This window comes from Neopsephotus bourkii, unplaced genomic scaffold (genome assembly GCF_033783945.1).
Source record: "Neopsephotus bourkii isolate Nb327-2 ecotype Australia unplaced genomic scaffold, CSIRO-AGI_Nbou_v1 NB_1572, whole genome shotgun sequence".
NCBI lineage: Eukaryota > Metazoa > Chordata > Aves > Psittaciformes > Psittacidae > Neopsephotus > Neopsephotus bourkii.
Genome location: NW_026902048.1, coordinates 127,470 through 145,640, shown reverse-complemented (window position 1 = coordinate 145,640; position 18,171 = coordinate 127,470).

Here is an 18,171-nt window from a genome sequence, read left to right as displayed (position 1 = left end):
GCAGGAGCCTTGTGGGGTCCCCATTCTGCACCCCAAAGCCGCAGCGCCCAGCAGGCTCAGGATTGATGCTCACGGCCTCTTCCACTGGTACCCGCACCCTGCAAGGCGGAGGTGCTGCAGGAGGGTTTCTACACCAGGATCTTGAGCTGTGACACATCTGAGTGGCTCAGTCGCTCCTGGGGCCTCCTGCCCCAGGGATCACAGCAGCACCAAGGCTGGGTCTGGCCGTTTCTGAAGGGTTTCTTCCAGGTAAGTCGTATTTGCTTGCACCGGGGTTACCTGGCAGCTGTTTCCTTTGGCTCCCCATCACCTGAGGGATCTGCTATGGGTGATGCCCAAGCACTGGTTTAAATGGTACAATCCAAAGTGGCCTTTGCTTGTGTAAGGAGCTCCCCTGGTCCTGCCACATGTCCACAGGTGCTCAGCATCCATTCCTGGCAATACAGATGTGTTTAAGGCTCTATACAGTGAATCCCTGGTTGTCAGTTTGCTTCAAAGCTAATCCACAGTGAGTGCTTGATACTCAGAGCCATTGGCATATTGGTGTTTAACATCCAACGAACCATAAGAGACAGCAGCAACAGCCCCAGTTCCCTATGGCACAGGGAAAGGCTGGGATACAGCCCCCTCATTCCAGTTTAAGTGCTTTTCCCACTGTCTCTCTGTGATGGATGTCCCAGTTGAGCATCCTTCTGTCTGGCTCTGCTTTGGATTTAATCCCACACCATGACCCTGGGTACCCTCCCAGCAGCACCAAGCTCCTCCCTTGGGATTTTGCCCCAAGGCTGCTCCACCGGGACCAAACTAATCCATTGATTATTGAATGAATTTACCCATTTCTGCCTGCCTGCTATGGGTATGAGTGTTTTCCTAACCCTTGGGATTCAGGCAGGCTTGTTTTTTCCACTGTGGGGCTCTTTCCCCCCCTTGCTCTGTGCACAAACAGACAAGATAGCTTAAGAGCTCTTATCTGCAAAGGGGGGAAAAATTAGCCTTAATCCCCCATTGAATAACTTAATATCAGCAGGTAACATGTTCAATATGGCACAAGAAGCCCCGCACCGGGTCAATAGGGGAGCTCTCGTTTTTAGCAATAAACAAAGCCTGCTTTTAATTACTTCAGTGAAATTGCTTGATCCATGCATGATTAAATATTCATTCTGTGTAACGAGACAGTTTCTTTGTATATAGATCCATATTAAACTTGGCTGGCACCCTGCCCACACAGCACATCTAATAAATTCCTTTTAATGTGCTGCAGCTTTGAAGCCGTTTTCCCTCCCCTCTTCCCTCCCCTCCTTCCTCTCATTTGTATAAAGAGCTGATGTCGCTGCCTTACCTGGGAGATTGGGATACACACGGAATCTTTTAGGATGGGAAATGATGGAATCTGGGGGAAAAATAAACCTTCGGATGGCTCCATGATGGATGTGCAAAGGGAAAAAGTGACTCCCAGGCCTTGTTTTTGCGCTGCTTTGCCAGCTAACTACTTTGGCAGCGTGTGCAAGGGGGAAAAAATCCCTCCTTTTAAAATGAAGCCAGGGCTGATGTAAATATTGATGTGATGTTTTATTGCAATCTGAATTGACTCCGTGATTGAAACCATTTCCTTGTAACCTCCTGGAAAATGGAATTAAGGTGTCACCTAAGGGTTGCCGTTGAGGGGGGTTTTAGGAGCGGTTGGACCAGGAACGCCGATGTCCACATGTGGGGTGGAGAGATTGGGTCTGGAGGTGCGTGTTTGGAGTGGGGTGCCCATACCTGGGTTTAAAGCCCTGCTCAGGGAAAAGGTTGGGAAACCCTCATGCTTCCTTGGGCTGGGGCAGCTCAGGCATAGACTCATAGAATAGTTAGGGTCGGAAAGGACCTTAAGATCATCACCAGCAGCAAGCCCCTGCTGCCTTTTCTACCTCTCTTTAAGCGCACTGAAGCGTGTTCATTTGATCCAGTGTGATGCTGAGCCAAGCACAAGCAAGCAGACACATGTATCTTGCACAGGGGCTGTAGTAATCACTAGGTTTGGGGTGTTCCGCTAAACACAGCCAGCCCAGCATCCCTTCCCATGCATGGGGCACAGGGATGGGGCTCCTGGCTTACCCTGGGGGATGTTCCCCTCCTAGAAACACCTTCAGACCTTGGTCAGATACATGTGCTCTCCATTGGGCTCCATTTATACTCTGCTGATGATGCCAGCCTGAAAGGTGTAACTACATGTGTGAAAGAAGTGATGGGGAGAGCTGGGCATTATTCAGCATCTGTTAGTGTCCAAGGTTCTTTGGGATGAGTCCTGTATTGCTGACAGCTAGCCTTTTGGGTGGGCTAAAGCGGAGTTGGACTTCAGTTAAAGCGGATGATCTTTAATTTAGCCCAATGAAACCATCTTGGCTCATACCGAAGGCAGCAGGCTGTGCCTGGGTCTGTTCCTACCTGCATCCCAGCCTGTATCCCTGCCCACAGCAATGATCTGTGCTCCTCTGCTTCCAGAAAGAACAACAGGACGGTCATGCAACCCATCCATGAAGTTGGACCAGAGAGGATCAGTGAGCTGAGCCAGCTCTAACATCAGCAACACCTCCAAGGAGCACACTGTGGTCCTCCAGATACATCCAACGACTGTGGTACCCAAGGGTCTCGGTGTCACCCATCAGTCCCGCCGCAGAGGTCTCCAGGCCAAGCCTCCATCCAAGTGTCTGGTTTTCCACCACAACCCTCTCTCCTGATAGTGCAAGTTAACTGCAATAGCGAGCAGCTCTTGAACTGAACCATGGATTTGTTTCTGCCACCAGGGCTGCGTTGTTTAATAAATCTAATTCAGCAGAACATAATTCCTCAATGGGAGAAAGACCAACCGGCTCTTCAATAATCAGATTGCACTGATAAAGAAGCCAAAGCAGTGACTTGGCTTGGACTGACAGAGCTGCCCTTGCCTGTGGGATGGGGCCACTCGAAGCCCAGCTCTGTGTATCCCACTCACCCCATACAGTGACATTTATCTCAGGAACAGTGCCGTTTCTGGCTGAATTCACACTATTCATTAGAGCCTGTTCAGACTGGAGCTTCTTGCACGTTATCTTCAGTGGCAGCAGCTTCTCCAAAAGGCTTTCTCCGCTTTTCATCTCCCATTCGGGCTTTTCCCCATCAAACCAGAAGGATGTTCCATCTAACGAGGATGCCACTGGTGTTTAGGAAGCGTTATTTTATTGTGTGGCACAAAAATACCCCATGAATTCCTCAGAGGCCCGATACTTAAAGCTGGAGTAAGAGACTGCTTTTAAATTTGCTTATGAGGAAGCACAGGGGTTGTAATGAGCAGGCAATGGAGTTAAATGAGTGGCAAGCCAATTAGCTTGCCTTAAAACATTGGCTTCATTAGAATGAAAACAAAGCCAAACTTTTTAAAGGTAATTGCATCTTTTCAATATCAGGATTCTTGATCCATGCTTGTCTCATAAATATGCATTATAATATAATCCCTTATAAAACCCTGCTCCCACTAATAAGGAGCACAAAACGTGTGCTAAGTGTTTGAATTGCTGACACGAAATAGAGCAAAATAAAGTAACAAAAGCAAAGAGATTTGACTTAAAAAGCTCAGCCTGACACTCAGGTGTGCCCGGTGCTGGAGGATACGAGCCCTGGAAAGCAGAGGCCTATGGGACACTGTGGAAGGGATGGGAGCACTGCTCCGGGAGCTGTGCCAGATGGAGCCAGTAGTACCTGGAACTGGGATCAGCACTGGGAACCCCTCTGTGTGTTGGAGGTAAGGGACTGCTGGGTTCGGCTTCTGCTGATGGCACTGGGCATGTTGGCTGTTGCCCATCAGTGTGGTGTCGGGGTCCCCACAATGTCCCTGCCCACATCCTATCCCAAGGGCCCCAAACCACTCTGTGAGTCTCTGGTGAGGTCACACGTGGGGATATGCCTACCACAGCCATGGTTTTTATCCTCCTTGACCCTCACCGCTCAGGATTCCTGCTCTGCAATCCCATGCCCATCTTTTCCATACTGAACCGGAGACCCCCGCATCGCTCGGGGCAATCCCAGCTCTGTGGATTCCTGCTCACTCAGACAATTTCCTGCTTTTATAACCCAGCAGAGAGCACGTGTGATAAATTACCTAAAGTGGGGAAGTTCGAAACCATCTCGACTTTGCATTTGTGCCCAAGTTTGCCACGTCTGGCATGACAGCGACGTGAAAGCGGTCCCCAAACCCCTCTAAAACATCCCTCTGTGACAATTAGGATGAGCAGGAACTAATCAGATGTTGGTTGGGTGGTTTTGTCCAAGATAAAATAGGAAGGGAGTTATATTCCTGGTAGGAGAGTGCAGGTTCTGTGTGCGAGGATGATGATGGATGCCTCCGGTGCAGCGGAGCAGCTGCTTCTGAAGGGCAGTGTTTTGGTGGGGGGGTTCATATCAGCTTGCAGCCAAAGGGGCTGATGCTGCATCAATCAGTGATGCTAAAGATGAAAGAGCTGAGACGGTGAATAAAGGCAGAAAGGTAAATTTAGCTTCTCTTTCCCCCCTCAAGGTGATGAGTGCTTCCCGTGCTCCAAGCCTTCTGGAACATCATGCTTTAAGACTGAACTAATAGAAGTTGCTAGCATGAGCAATCTGGAGCTTCTGCTGTAAGGAACCTGACTCAGTTCTCCCTTGTGCTTTTACTTATGGCTCTGGGAGGATTGGCCTGTCAAATGAAGAGCATCGCTGGAGGAAAGCGATCCACAGTTAGTGCCTTGCCTGGGAAATCCGGGGATTCCTTTTGGATTTCGTTCCGCCTGCTGACTGTTGGTGATGGGAGATTTCCCCCACCCCAGGTATGTGATTTATCCACCCTCATCTACTCCTGATGGGGTGTTGTGAGCTCGTTTTCACATTAGGTATATGCATGGCTGGGTAATGTCATGAATGTCCTTAACTCCCTCATCCTGCTGCAGGTTTCATCCTCTTTATTCCTGTGGATGAGCCTCTCCCTTGGCTTTTGCTGCAGCAGAAGGTGACTTCCCTCCTGCTTCTCCCTTCCTTACCTTCAAAATGAAGATTTAAGACTTATTTAGTTGCCATACAAGACATGAGATAATGTACCTATGATGTTTTGAGGACACAGAGCACACATGTTATTAACTGATTGCTCTAAGTGTCATAGGTACAGAGAGCATGATGCAACGCTGGCGAAGGCATGACATGGAACCAGCAGCATGTTCCTGCTGCTTGTTGTCCCTCGTTGTTATTCCAGTGCTAAGTTGTTGTTGGGTGATAAAGCAGGATAATTACCAGCCACCTTTTGAAGGCAGCTATGAGCAACATTTGCAGACTGTATAGCGGATTGGATTCATTTTCTGCCATTTCTCTTTCTTTCCCAGTCTCTCTCAGGGTAAATAGGCTCCTGCAGTTCCTGCCATTTCCTGTTCATCCCAGGCTTTGTTAGGAAAATGAAGCTTCAGAATTGAGCATCTCGTTTGGTTTGTGACTTGCAGATGCTGCCTGTGCTGCTGGTAACGCCCTGTCTCCACGCACCAAGATGATGCTCATCCCAGTGCATCCAACACCAGGTCAGCACCTGGGTGAGGTTTTTTCTCCTCTTTCTGCCCTTTTGGTGTGTCCAAAAGTGAAGATTCCTGGTGAGAGCTGGGAGGTTGGGCTGGGCCAGGGCACAGAGCGTGGGGTGGGAGCACCGGGCATGGGACCTGGGACCACTCTTGCCTTGAATTCATTGGGAATTGGCCATGCAAACTGCTAGCAATACACATACACAGGGGGCTGGCTGATGAGGGCTGCAGTTACCAAACTCACATGTAAACGGGGTGAAAAGCTCACTGTCATTCACCATTGATAGGAAACAACCTGAGTGTGGTTTGGAGCCCAACAGGAGCAGCACAGCAGCAATGGGTATGGACAGACGGAGCAGAGCCGAGGGAGATGCTGGCACGGGACAGCAGCACTGGAAGTGGCCTGAACTTCTGGGAGGCTTTAAAGCTCCAAGTAAGCATTTCAATACTCTCACCTCTGTTTATTTGCGTTGCTGTATGAGTGCTCCAGAAATGGCCAGAGAGGTTTAAAGCTGCTCCAGATTAGGAAACATAAGAGCATCAGTGCACATTCCTTTGCTCTCTGTCTCAGTTAGACACTAAACCCATGGAAATTGGATTTGGAATAGAAACGCTGGGACAACCTTTGCTCCTGTTCTGGCTGCCTGCTGCTGCAGTGGAGTTCTAGTGCATCTCTTCTTGAACACTGCCAGGGATGGGGCAGCCACAGCTTCTTTGGGCAACCTGTGAGGTCTCCCCTTAAATGCTCCATCCATCCTTTCCCAACCTGTGTTGGGTGCTTGGGATTTCCCTGACCCATGTACAGGACCTTGCACGTGGCATTGACAAGTTTAGATCCCATCAGCCCAGGGCTTGAATAGCCCAGCAAGAGCTTTAGCACACAACAAATTACCTTACCGGTGCCCTAATAGCAAATCCTCTTGTTCTTGGCTCCCACTGCTGAAGGAGGTGGTGGGGGAAATACATTATTGGATTTCCTTCCAGAGACGTTTTGCTTGATGGTTGGCTTCATACACTGGTGTGACTGGAGCAGCCCACTGCGCTGCTGAGTGCTGCCTAAGTGGGGCCTGGCATTAAAGAATAATGCTAACTTTTCCTACTAGTTGGCAGTGCTAATGGCTTTTTTTGATGGCACTGGTTTGTTCTTCTGCTCAGCCAGCAGAGAACAGGCCCTTCCTAAGTGCATGTGCAGCACCTGAACAGGAGGAGGAGAAGGGGCAGGGATGCCCTCATCCATCGCTCTGCTGCAGCTCTGCTGGCATCGCACTTTAGATGGCAAGGATGGGTCAAACAGTGCCATAAATCACACTTGTATGATGTGTTCATGGAACTGGGCACGTCTTGGCTTTCCTGTGGGGTTACTGGAATGTTTCCCACTGGTCCTGGAGAGCTGGAGGCGCCCCACACCAGTGCACAGTGAGGAGCAGAGGGTGGGCAAAGCTCCGAGCATGGAAACCCTTTCCAAACCCAAGGGCTTGTGGACTCTGCCAGCTCTTCCCAGGTTTTGTGCAACTGGAAACGTGCTCTGCTTGGGTTTAATCATTAATCAAGGCTTTATTTAAGCCCATCGCAACACTGAAGCGCAGCAATGATTCATCAGATCCGTTCGACTGGGTACACTGCGAGCTTTATTACAAGGCACTTCTAAAGCAAGAAGCTTGGTCGTTACCTGGTTGTATTTGACCCTGTCATTAGTTACTATGCATTGGGGTCAATGCCCAGGGATAAACCGATCCCTTCTCTTCCCTTGCAATGATTAACCCACATATCAACAGCGCCTGTTTGATATCTCTCCCTATAAACAGTCTCTATTTGCCAGCAGAACCAGATGGGCAGATAATTTAAACCATAACTTAGAATCTAGTTTAGTTTTTAGAGGTCTACCTTAAAAAATAAGCCAAATCACAGGAATGCCCATGCAATCACACGCCCAATTTGTGTGTGTAATTACCTTGATTACATGTGTGCTCGTGGTAATTGTCACCGCAGATGGTGTTTGGCTGCATGAATGGGCACTTGGGCATGCAGAACCGCTGCGTGTATCGCACCAGGGTAATGGCACATGCAGAATGAATGCAGGTCTGGTGCACCCTGTGCTGCAGAGCACACAGGAAGCGCTGGGGACAGGGACAGACCGTGTCCGTGGTCATGGTGGTGCTTCAGGTGCTTTGGCAAATGCCATGGAGAGATGGAAGGAGGTGGCAGGGGTGTCCCTAAGGCACCGTGACCTGGCTGTGGGCAGCCAGCAGCAAGTGGGTGGAATCATGGGATGGTTTGGATAGGAAAGGAGCTTAAACCCCATCCAGCTCCAACCCCTGCCACGGGCAGGGACCCCTTCCACTGGAGCAGCTTGCTCCAAGCCCCTGTGTCCAACCTGGCCTTGAGCACTGCCAGGGATGGGGCAGCCACAGCTTCTCTGGGCACCCTGTGCCAGCGCCTCAGCACCCTCACAGGGAAGAGCTTCTGCCTAAGAGCTCAGCTCAGTCTCCCCTCGGGCAGGTTCAAGCCATTCCCCTTGGCCTGTCCCTACAGGCCCTTGTCCCAAGCCCCTCTCCAGGTTTCCTGCAGCCCCTTTAGGCACTGGAGCTGCTCTCAGGTCTCCCCTTCAGGAGCCTTCTCCTCTCCAGTCTGAACACCCCCACCTCCATAGGAGAGGTCCTCCAGGCCTTGGAGCATCTTTTGCTCCCTTGTTGATGCTGATCACCCCATCTGCCTTTGTCCACTTGACAAATCAGCCTCCAATAACCAGTTTCAAGGCAGGTTCCTTTGCAGTCCACGTGGGATGGCTGCTGAGAGCTGCGGCTCCATGTGCCAGTGGAAGGCTCAGCCGTGCCTTGCCCTGGAGGGTTCTCTTGTACTGGCATGCCTGTGCCACCCTGTTTGCGCACCCATGTGCTACCCTGTTAGTGCCTTCCTGTATCACCCTCTTAGGGCATCCCTGTGCGCCCCTATTTGTTCATCCATGGACCAGCAGGTCCGAGGCCACATCTTGCTGCAAGCGCCTGTCCTTAGCTTAGAATTAGGGAAGCCTGACACTGCACTTACCAGGGGAGGAGGGAGAGACTTAGGAGGCAGTCTATCTAAAAGTTCTTATTAATTTTTATTGCTGCATGGATTTAGAGATTTGGAAGAAGATAAATTCCAAACAGCCATCCATTACCAACCCGACAGTGTAGCTTAAAGATAACATTTACATTCTGACGGTGTTTATATATATCTGATCCCACTCAATCTGCTCCCTGTTCAAACTTTTTGCCACCTTCACAAGGATCAATACCTACATCAAAGGTTATATGAAGGTGGCCAGATTCTTTTAAGCTGTTTGCATAGCCCTCAGTTTACTGTGCTAACACAGCCTGGTACTTCTTCCAATAACTCTGTTTGCCTTGTATTAGGGCTGTTTGCTGAAACACCTAGCAGAATCCAATAGAGGACAGGCTTTCTAAACATTTGGTCACATCTGTCAATCAATAACACCAATCGGTTTCCTGATACAAACAGCAAACTCTGCCAAATCTAATATTTGCCCAAACTTTTACTGACTCTTGCTGGTTTTAAACAGTAAAAGGCAACTGAGCAGACATTAAGTGCAGAAAGGTCCTCGCTAATATTTAACTCTGGGCAAACAGAGAATAATTCCAGCAATGAAAGGAGCAAAAACAAACAGTGTAATTATTGTCCCCTTTTTATTTGAGGTAATTTGCTTAAATGTACAGCTATTATGTGTTCATATGGGGAGGGATAATGAGAAGGGACCGAGCGGGGTTTGGCCGAGACTCCCCCGCGGGCACCCAGCGGCGCAGGTTTCAACTCTTGAACCTTGCCCCTTGGGCTGAGAGCGTGTTTGTGCAGGTGATGGTGGAGCAAACAGGGCGATGTTATCGGGCTGGAAAACACCTGACTCCGAAACAACACACACACACACTCCATAAAGAGAGACTAGAGTCGGGCCTGGGAGGGCTCCAGGCTAATCTGGATCCCTGCTTCAAACAGAAAGGAACAACAGAGGCCAAGTGGTTCTCTGGAGAGGCTGCTGGGAGGGATGGCCAGCTGAAAATGGGCCCAAGGCTCTGCCATAAAACCAGGAGATGCTTTTCATCTGCAGCCGAAAGGAATCGGAGCCCAACCAGCATCGATCCCCCAGGCTGGACCCAGCCCATGATGTGGAGCCAGGCACCAAGCAGCGACCATGCCCAGGTATAAAACCATCCTCACACAGTCCCTGGTTCTTGGTAAGAGGTCCCCCAAAAGCCACACCACTCCCTTGCCCTGGTGGCTCCTCTTGCTGGTGGTTGGGAGGTGGATTGTAGTATAGTGGTTCATCTTTAATTCACCGTGTTGTGGAAGGGGAATAAGTGGGACAGATAATGATCTTCCTTTTGGGTAACCAAATAGATCCCTGTGACAAGTGACACTTCTCTTTGCAAGGTGAGGTGCTCCAGCTCCGCTGCCTCAAAGAGCCATTTTTCCCAGAAAAAGAGCCTAATTGGGCTCTGATAGGGAGCAGAAAATACCTGAAAGATGCAGAGAGCAGTATTTCATCCAGCTAACAGGCTTTTCACTTTGAACACATAGAGAAACAACAGTGCGAGGTGTAGCTGCACCTCCAACGCTTTGTTTAGTGCAGTGCTGCTAAATATTAGATAATGGTGGTTAGAGAACACCTTCTGCAGGGGGAAACAGCTGAACAGGAAGGAGGGTTGGTGTCTGGTGTGGAGAGGAAACCACACTGGGAAAGGCAGTGCTCAAGGCCAGGTTGGACACAGGGGCTTGGAGCAAGCTGCTTTAGTGGAAGGGGTCCCTGCCCATGGCAGGGGGTTGGGACCAGATGAGCTTTAAGGTCCCTTCCAACACAAACCATTCTATAAAACCTCAGGATCTGAGTGATGAATGAGGAAATTCATGTGACTCCATGTGCAAAAGGGGCCTTGAGCCCCTGTTTATCATGTTTGTGCATTGCATTGCTTACAGAGATGGTGAAATCACGTTTAAACCACAGAATACATTGCCCTGTAAATAGGAGCCATCCAAAAGGACCGTGTCGGCCCCGTGGTGGGACAAACCCCGTGTGGATCCACGTTGCAGCCCCGTTCCCTTCCCCATGGAGAGATGCCATGCCAGCCATGGCATGGAGAGGTGCCACGTGCGGATGCACGTGCATGGCAGAAGCACACACATAGGGATGCACAACTCGTGGAGGTGGAAGGAGCCAAGGGCCGGGAGCAGCCCCGCAGCACGGCGCAGGGCAGCAGATGGCAGTGGCACCGTGTCGCTGCCTGCCCCGGCAGCCCCTGGCAGCCCATTAACATGTTAAATGCTCAGAGAGTCGCAAGATTTGGGGCTCTGGGGACCTGAAATGAACTCTCTCCTTCTCTGCTTAATGTCAAGTGCTGGGATTTGCATGTAACAGCCCAGCTCCCAGCCACGCAGATGGGAATGGCTTGGACCCTGCGGCCACGCTGCTGGCGTTCGGCTCCATGGAGGATGTCTGAGATGGATCCAACACCGTGGGTATGGATGGAGGGAGGCTTGGGCTGGGCTTCAGCTGCTTTGGAAGCCAAAGGGATGCCCTGGGCTCATCCTGGCTGCCACCAGGGTCGCTGGAATGAGAAGCAGTGCCCGAGGCTGTGGCATGTGTCAATGGTCACATAAAGTGCATTGAATCACAGGTCAGAGGCTCCTGCGGATGGGCCTGGAAGCAAGTGACCTGTGGAGGAATGGGAGCCCTGACCCGAGCCCCAGACATACCAATGAGATCTCTGAGTTTATATCCAGGCTGTGCTCTAATTTGCAGGGTGGGAACGGCTGTGTCGTGCCTGATTTTCCTTATCAGGTCCTTGCTGGGTTGTTTTCCTAGACACCGAGGTGAGTCAGAGCATCCCATCTCATCTTGTACCGTCTACACTGCGTTTCCTGAAGAACCTTAAGGGTGTTTTGCTATTGAGCAATTAACCTGGATGCTCCAGGTGAGGAGCTGCTGAGCATCCATCCATCATGAGGAGACAGGAGCGGGGCAGCTGTTGGGCACCTGTGAGAGCACAGCCGGGTTCCTTGTGCCTGCCCGGATGGAAGGAGGCCTTGGGCACGAAGCCACCCGTTGATGCCTGCCCTGAGCTTTGCAGTTTGGCCTGGATGCGGCTTGCACAAGAGGACAAGAAGTGATGCAGGTGGAGAACAAGACCCTGCGGGAGCCATCCTCCTGCATCCCATCGCATCCGTACCTTTGCTCCAGGTTGCTTTGCCAGGTGAGGTGCATCGGTGCTGCCCAAACATGCTTTTGGAGGCTTGCACAATAACGGCTGCTGTTGCTCCCAGCTGAAGCTCTCGAGACAAGAGCCAGCTGCTGTCCCACCGCCTTCAAGGTGAAACCCCAGCCCCAGTGAAGCCAGTTGTGAAACTCTCTAATTGAGAAAGCTGGGCTGAGATTTCAGCCCGCTCCCTGCCGTGCCCCAGCACGCAGCCAGTGTGGTCCTGGCCATGCCAGCACAGGCTCCAGCAGCCCAGGCAGGGCCTGACCCTGCAGCCTTGCTCACATCTGATGCGCTCGAGCAGACCCATGCTTGCACTGAGGTTAGGACCAGGAAAGAGAAGTGACCAGGCTGGAGCTTGGAGCAAGCTGCTCCAGTGGAAGGGGTCCCTGCCCATGGCAGGGGTTGGCTTTAAGGATGAGCTTTAAGGTCCCTTCAACCCAAACCATTCTATGATCTATTAATCCTTCATTAAAATGCCTCTTTCTCCTTTGAAGCCTCCCAAAAGGCTTCAAAAGTGCACAGTTTGGAAATGCTGGTGTGGGGGTGACGGCTCCCACCAGCTGGAACCTTTTCCCAACTTACAAGTGATTTTGCTGCTCCAGAGCTCTTCCCTATCCCACATCCAAACTAACACACTGAGAAACCTCCATGAACTACAAAGCCAGCATTATATGTTCTGTTTGCCTTATCTAGGTTGCAGTGAACTCCCAAGGGATGATGTACAATGTCCTGATGGATGCGGTACCCCAAACACTGCTGCCCTGCTGGGATGACTCCTGCTTCCACGGACCAGGGAGCATGATGAGGGACTACTTGCGATGGAAAGGACATTTGGTTACCCCAAACCAGCTATCCCGGAGGAAAAGTGGTAGGGAAAGGCCTTGGATTTCATAATTGGGACACACAACATGGTTGGGGAAGGGTGGGAAGGGCCATTACCACCAACCCACATGCTGGTCCTCCTCCTGCCCCATCCAGTTTGGGGACACGTGTCCCCATACTGCTCTTTATTTAGGGTACAGGGTTGACCTGGAGCTCACAGGGGCTTCCACAGGAGCCAGCCCTTGTGTGCCCAAAGAGCAAAGGAAGCCTGTGTGGTGGATAAGGACGTGGTGATGGGGATCGGTGATGTGGAAAGGCCCTGGTGGTTAATGACAGGAGCTGGGTGCTCTTCTGTGGGTGGGTTGAGCTCAGAAACAGGAAAGCACCAGAATGCAGAGGTGATGGCTCTGCCAGACATCACCTTGGAGTGCTGGAGTCAAGGGTGGTACCCACCAGCCACCACAGTGGGTACCATCCAGGAGGGAGCTGGCTGGGAAGAGACGGTGGAGAGCAACCCCCAGCTCTGCATGAATAACCCTGAGAGAGGAGGTGATGGGGAGGTTGTCAGGATGGGGAAACAGGCACCCAAGGGTGAGGGACACAGGATCCCTCCTGGTGGAGCGCTGCCAGCAGGCTCTTGTAGATAAAACCCTCGCTGAGGCCTCCAAACCCCAGCAGGCTAATTGTAACTCATTATGAAATGTAATTGTTTGAACATGGCACTGTGCTTTGACCTGAATAATAAGGAGGGACACAGCATCCCCGCTGCATCTGTCCTGCATCCTTCCTGCACCCTCCAGCATCCCTCTGCACCCCCAGCATCCCTCTGCACCCCCAGCATCCCACATGCACCCGCACAGGACCCCTCCTGCACCCCCCAGCATCCCCCCTGCATCCTTCCTGCATCCTTCCAGCATCCCTCTGCACCCCCAGCATCCCTCTGCACCCCCAGCATCCCTCATGCACCAGCACAGACCCCCCCGCACCCCCAGCATCCCCCCTGCATCCTCCTGCACCTCCTGCACCCTCCAGCATCCCTCTGCACCCTCCAGCATCTCTCCTGCACCCCCACAGGACCCCTCCTGCACCCCCCAGCATCCCTCCTGCATCCCCCAGCATCCCAGGCAGAGGGACAGGACCTCGGGGCAGCGGGCCCATACCTTGGTACGATGCCTCACTGGGAGTGAGCCCTATGGGAGCTCTGGGTGTCTTCATATTGAGGGCCCATTAAAAACCTACAGCAGGCACTGGATTGTGATGGTGTTTCCCCTGTGATGATGCAGACAGAAAACACTCTGGGCTGGGCTGGCAGCAGGAGGGTTTAATTGCTCTGAGCATTAAATGCGATGGTGCAAAATACAACACAGTGCAACGGGAGGAAAGACGGGTCCAGCCCCAGCACTCATCCATCCACCCAGACCAGGTCCTCTCCTCTTCCCATATCCCTTCACTCCATCAAATCTGCTCATTAGAAACACCAGCAAACCCCCAAATGAAAGCACTTTCCCTGTTCTCCTGCACACAGTCCTGGCTTTGTGGCAGGCGGGGATGGAGGCATCACGCTTGGGATTTCCTCCTCCTCTCCCACTCCCCTGAATATTATTACTCCTTTTTTTTCTGCCTTTGGCAAAAATTCCACCATTGGTTTCATGTTTGCAGAGCAGCACGAGCCCCGAAATGGAAGGTGCTGCACGAGCACAAAGCGTAATTGAGAGCCTGTGTGATGGGCTCTGCAGAAGTGCTTGTATAATAATAATAATGACATTAATAACAGGCTGTTATTTGTCACTGGGCAGACCCGAGGCCCAGGCACGCCCAGAGCAGGCTCATAAAGAGCAGAGAGCTTCAGTCTGTGCAATGGTTTAAAATAATATCATATAATCACAGCACAATTGCTCTCCAAACCCCGCCATGGACCCGCTCGCGGCTCGGGTACAGGCACTGAAGTTTCCCTAGGCCTTTTCCCGGGACACAAACAGCTCCAAACAGGGTTTCATGCAACTGGATACTCACTGTTCTCAAGAGAGCCTTTATGAGTCATTTACTGCCCAATGGGGTTTTTTTCCTCCCTTTTTAGGCCCCAAAAAGGGAGATGCTGCTCTGATGCGTGAGGACATCTGGAGAAGGGCATTTCTATGTCCAGGCTCCACCATGCACTGGAGGCACCCTCCAGGTTAGTGATTCCCCACTCGGGTACCAATAGTTCCCCAAAACAGGGTGCTCATCTCATCCAAAAGGTATTAATTGACCGTGGCAATGTCCTGCCACCCCTGCATCCATGGTCAGCCCATTCTGCTCATCAGGGCTGTGCGCATGGAAGTGAAGCTGGGGTTTGTGGAGGTCATGGAAAACCATCTCTGCATTGACTGTGCTGCCTTATCCTGGGACAGGGGCTGGGGAAGTGTGCCTGGAAACGCCGTGGGTGCCAGGAGGGATGGGCTGGGAAAGGGGCTGGAGCTGTGTGGCCATGGGGGTGATAGAAGCTGGGATGTTTTGTGGGAACAGCCTTGGTACGTGTGGCTGCCCAGGGGGCTGAAGAGCAAAGGAGCGTGTGGATGCCTTTATTCCTGCAGCAGCATCCAAAGGGCTCGGGTGCAGGAGCAGCCTCCCCTTCCTCATGGAGCTCAGGTTAGAGCCAACGTCTTTCACTTGCACATGACCCAGCACCAGGGAATTCACAAGTGAGGGGATGCAGGGGCCACCGTGTTGGGCTCCAGCAGTGGAGGGATTCCAAAGCATCATCCAAACACCACCAGCCCTTGGCAGGGAAGGAGCCCCTCTTGCACCACGCACTGATGGGCTGCAAGGACTCGGTGGCTGGGACTGCCCCAGCCTAGCAGAGCCCATAGGGATTCCATATGAGGCAAGAGGGAGCCTTGCAGTGCCTACAGCCAGCTTTGAGCAATGCCTGGGCTCTCTCCGAGCGCTGATGGCCCCACTGTGCACAACCCTGTGTGCAGGTGCCTCTTGGGGCTGCTGCTTCAGCCAAAGCAAACAGGGAGCTGTGCCTTGCCGCAGCACAGAGAATCACCTCTTTGTTTCCTCCCCTCCGAGCTGTTTGCAGCATGGGGTTTGCCTTTTAGTGTTTGTTCACACGGGTGCTTCTCAAGTGCTTGCTCTGCTCCCCCCCAGTGCCTTCTGTTGAGGGCCAGAGGAGGAGGAAGAGGAGGGTCTCTCCTCCACAGGCTGCCTGCGTCCCCCCAGCTTGGGCCCTACTAGGAAGGGAGCTGGCTGATGCCGCCTGCTAGACGGGCGCTGCTCTCTGCCTCTGCGTGCACCCAATATGCCCACAGAGTGGTTTATATAAACCAGTGGGTGCCCGTGGGAGGTAAGAAGGCAATCAGTCTGGCTCTGCAATCTGGGAGGGAGACAGAGTGTGTCTGCAAAGGGAGTGCTAAGTGAGGAGTGTGCGGAGCTGAGAAAGGGGAGTACAGAGCAGCAAGTACCATGCCAGGGGTGCCAACCCACTCTAGGTGGATGAATGTGGGGTACAGAATGACATGTTGGTGCTCCACATGGCCCAAATTCACTGTGCAGCCATCCTCACCCTTCTATCACCCTCCTTCCCACTGCAGATGGGTCTCATCCATCCATCCATCCATCCATCCACCCACCCACCAATCTGTCCATCCCTTTGTCCATCCATCCATCCATCCATCCATCCATCCATCCATCCATCCACCCCTTCATCCACCCCTCCGTCCATCCATCCATCCATCCATCCATCCATCCATCCATCCACCCACCCCTTCATCCACCCATCCATCCATCCACCCCTCCATCCATCCATCCATCCATCCACCCACCCACCCCTCCATCCACACCTTGCTCCCTCCCTCACACCCCTCCATCCATCCATCCATCCATCCACCCACCCTTCCACCCCTCCCTCCATCCCTCCACCAATCTGTCCATCCATCCACCCCTCCATCCATCCACCCCTCCATCCACACCTTGCTCCCTTCATCCATCCATCCATCCATCCACCCCTCCATCCACACCTTGCTCCCTCCATCCCTCCATCCATCCACCCCTCCATCCACCCATCCACCCATCCACAGCGCGGTGCTGCTCTCCCGCTGCAGGCACAGCGCCGGGACGAGGCACGAGGGTACCTTGGCAAGGAGCAGCATTCCCTGACCCCATCCCAAAGCCAACCCCATGCAGTCCCACCCAGGCTGACAAGCAGCAGCGCAGCCTTTCCGCAGCGTCTGCTCTGCACCAGTGCACAATAACACCGTAACCTTGGGTTGTTTGAACTAGCCCGGGGTGTCACTGCCTGTATTCTCCTCAACAGTTGTACTTGACTGAATAAGCAGAGGGGGGTTTCCCCCCCCCATCCTGGTGGCACTATCCCACGGAGGGGTGATGGATTGCTTTTTCGGTTGCGCATGCTGTTATCGCCGTGCTGTTCTAATGCTAGTCAAACATCATTGTGAATAGCCAAACTCAATAGCAGCAGTGTTAGGCTGGAAAGTCAATATTAGCTGAGCAAACAAAGCAAATAAAGAGTTGCTATTTGCGTAGCTATGAGTATTTGTGTGCTCTGCTGCTGAACAGGGTACTTTGAAATAATCACAATAATAAAAAGGGGTTTTTTGCTTCCAGGCAGGGAATGTTTTCTATTTAGGGGAGAGGAGTCGGCGTTATTATAGTGCAGATTTGCTTCCTTAAAAGTTGTGGCTGCTCCTTGGAAGCTCTCGGGGAGCAGAGCCAGGCATGGGGAATGGCTGCTGGCTCTGCTGCCATTGGGACCGGCACTGTCGGGTCTCCCAGCCTTTAGTACCAGGGGAAGCAGAGTGGCAATCCCATGCTCTGCAGTTCTCCATCAAAAGGCAGCTCTTTGGGAGGAGCAGGGCTGTGTTTTGGGGGTGTCTCCCAGCTCTCTGCCCCGAGGATGCTGCTCCGGGGCTGGCAGCGCCTGTTTCACTCCGCTCCAATTTGCATTTCCCTGTTTCTTGTTAAGTCCCTGGCACTTTCCAGGCTTCGCTGCGTGACCTTCCCAGTGACACATGCCTATTTATAACCCGCTGGCTGGGGCTTGGTGCCGCTTTGTGAGGCCCTGGGAACAAAAGCCAATAAGCCCTCATTAATACTGTATAGCCCAATGTATGTGCCCAATGTGCATGCTAAAGTGGGGATGCTGTGGCCCATCCTCAGCCCAGGATTCTTTCCTTATAGGGAGCATTAAATACACATGCTCAGGGGCAGCAGGTCCTGGTCCCATGGCCCCTCTCCCCCTGGACCCCGGCCTGACTGGGGATGGATGCGCTGTGTTACTGGTTTGGTCTGTGTAGCATTCCTCATGCAAAATGCAGCCCAGGATGCTTCAAAGAGATTAATAATCCTTCTGGGGGATTAAATAATTGATTCTAAAGAAGGAGGATAGCTCTGAGGTATAGGGAAGGGTTGATATATACGGATACTGTACATGTGTTTCTTGTAGGCCACCTTGTCACAGTCTTCCAGTGCCTAAAGGGGCCTGGGACAAGGGATGGAGGGACAGGCCAAGGGGAATGGCTTGAGCCTGCCCAAGGGGAGACTGAGTT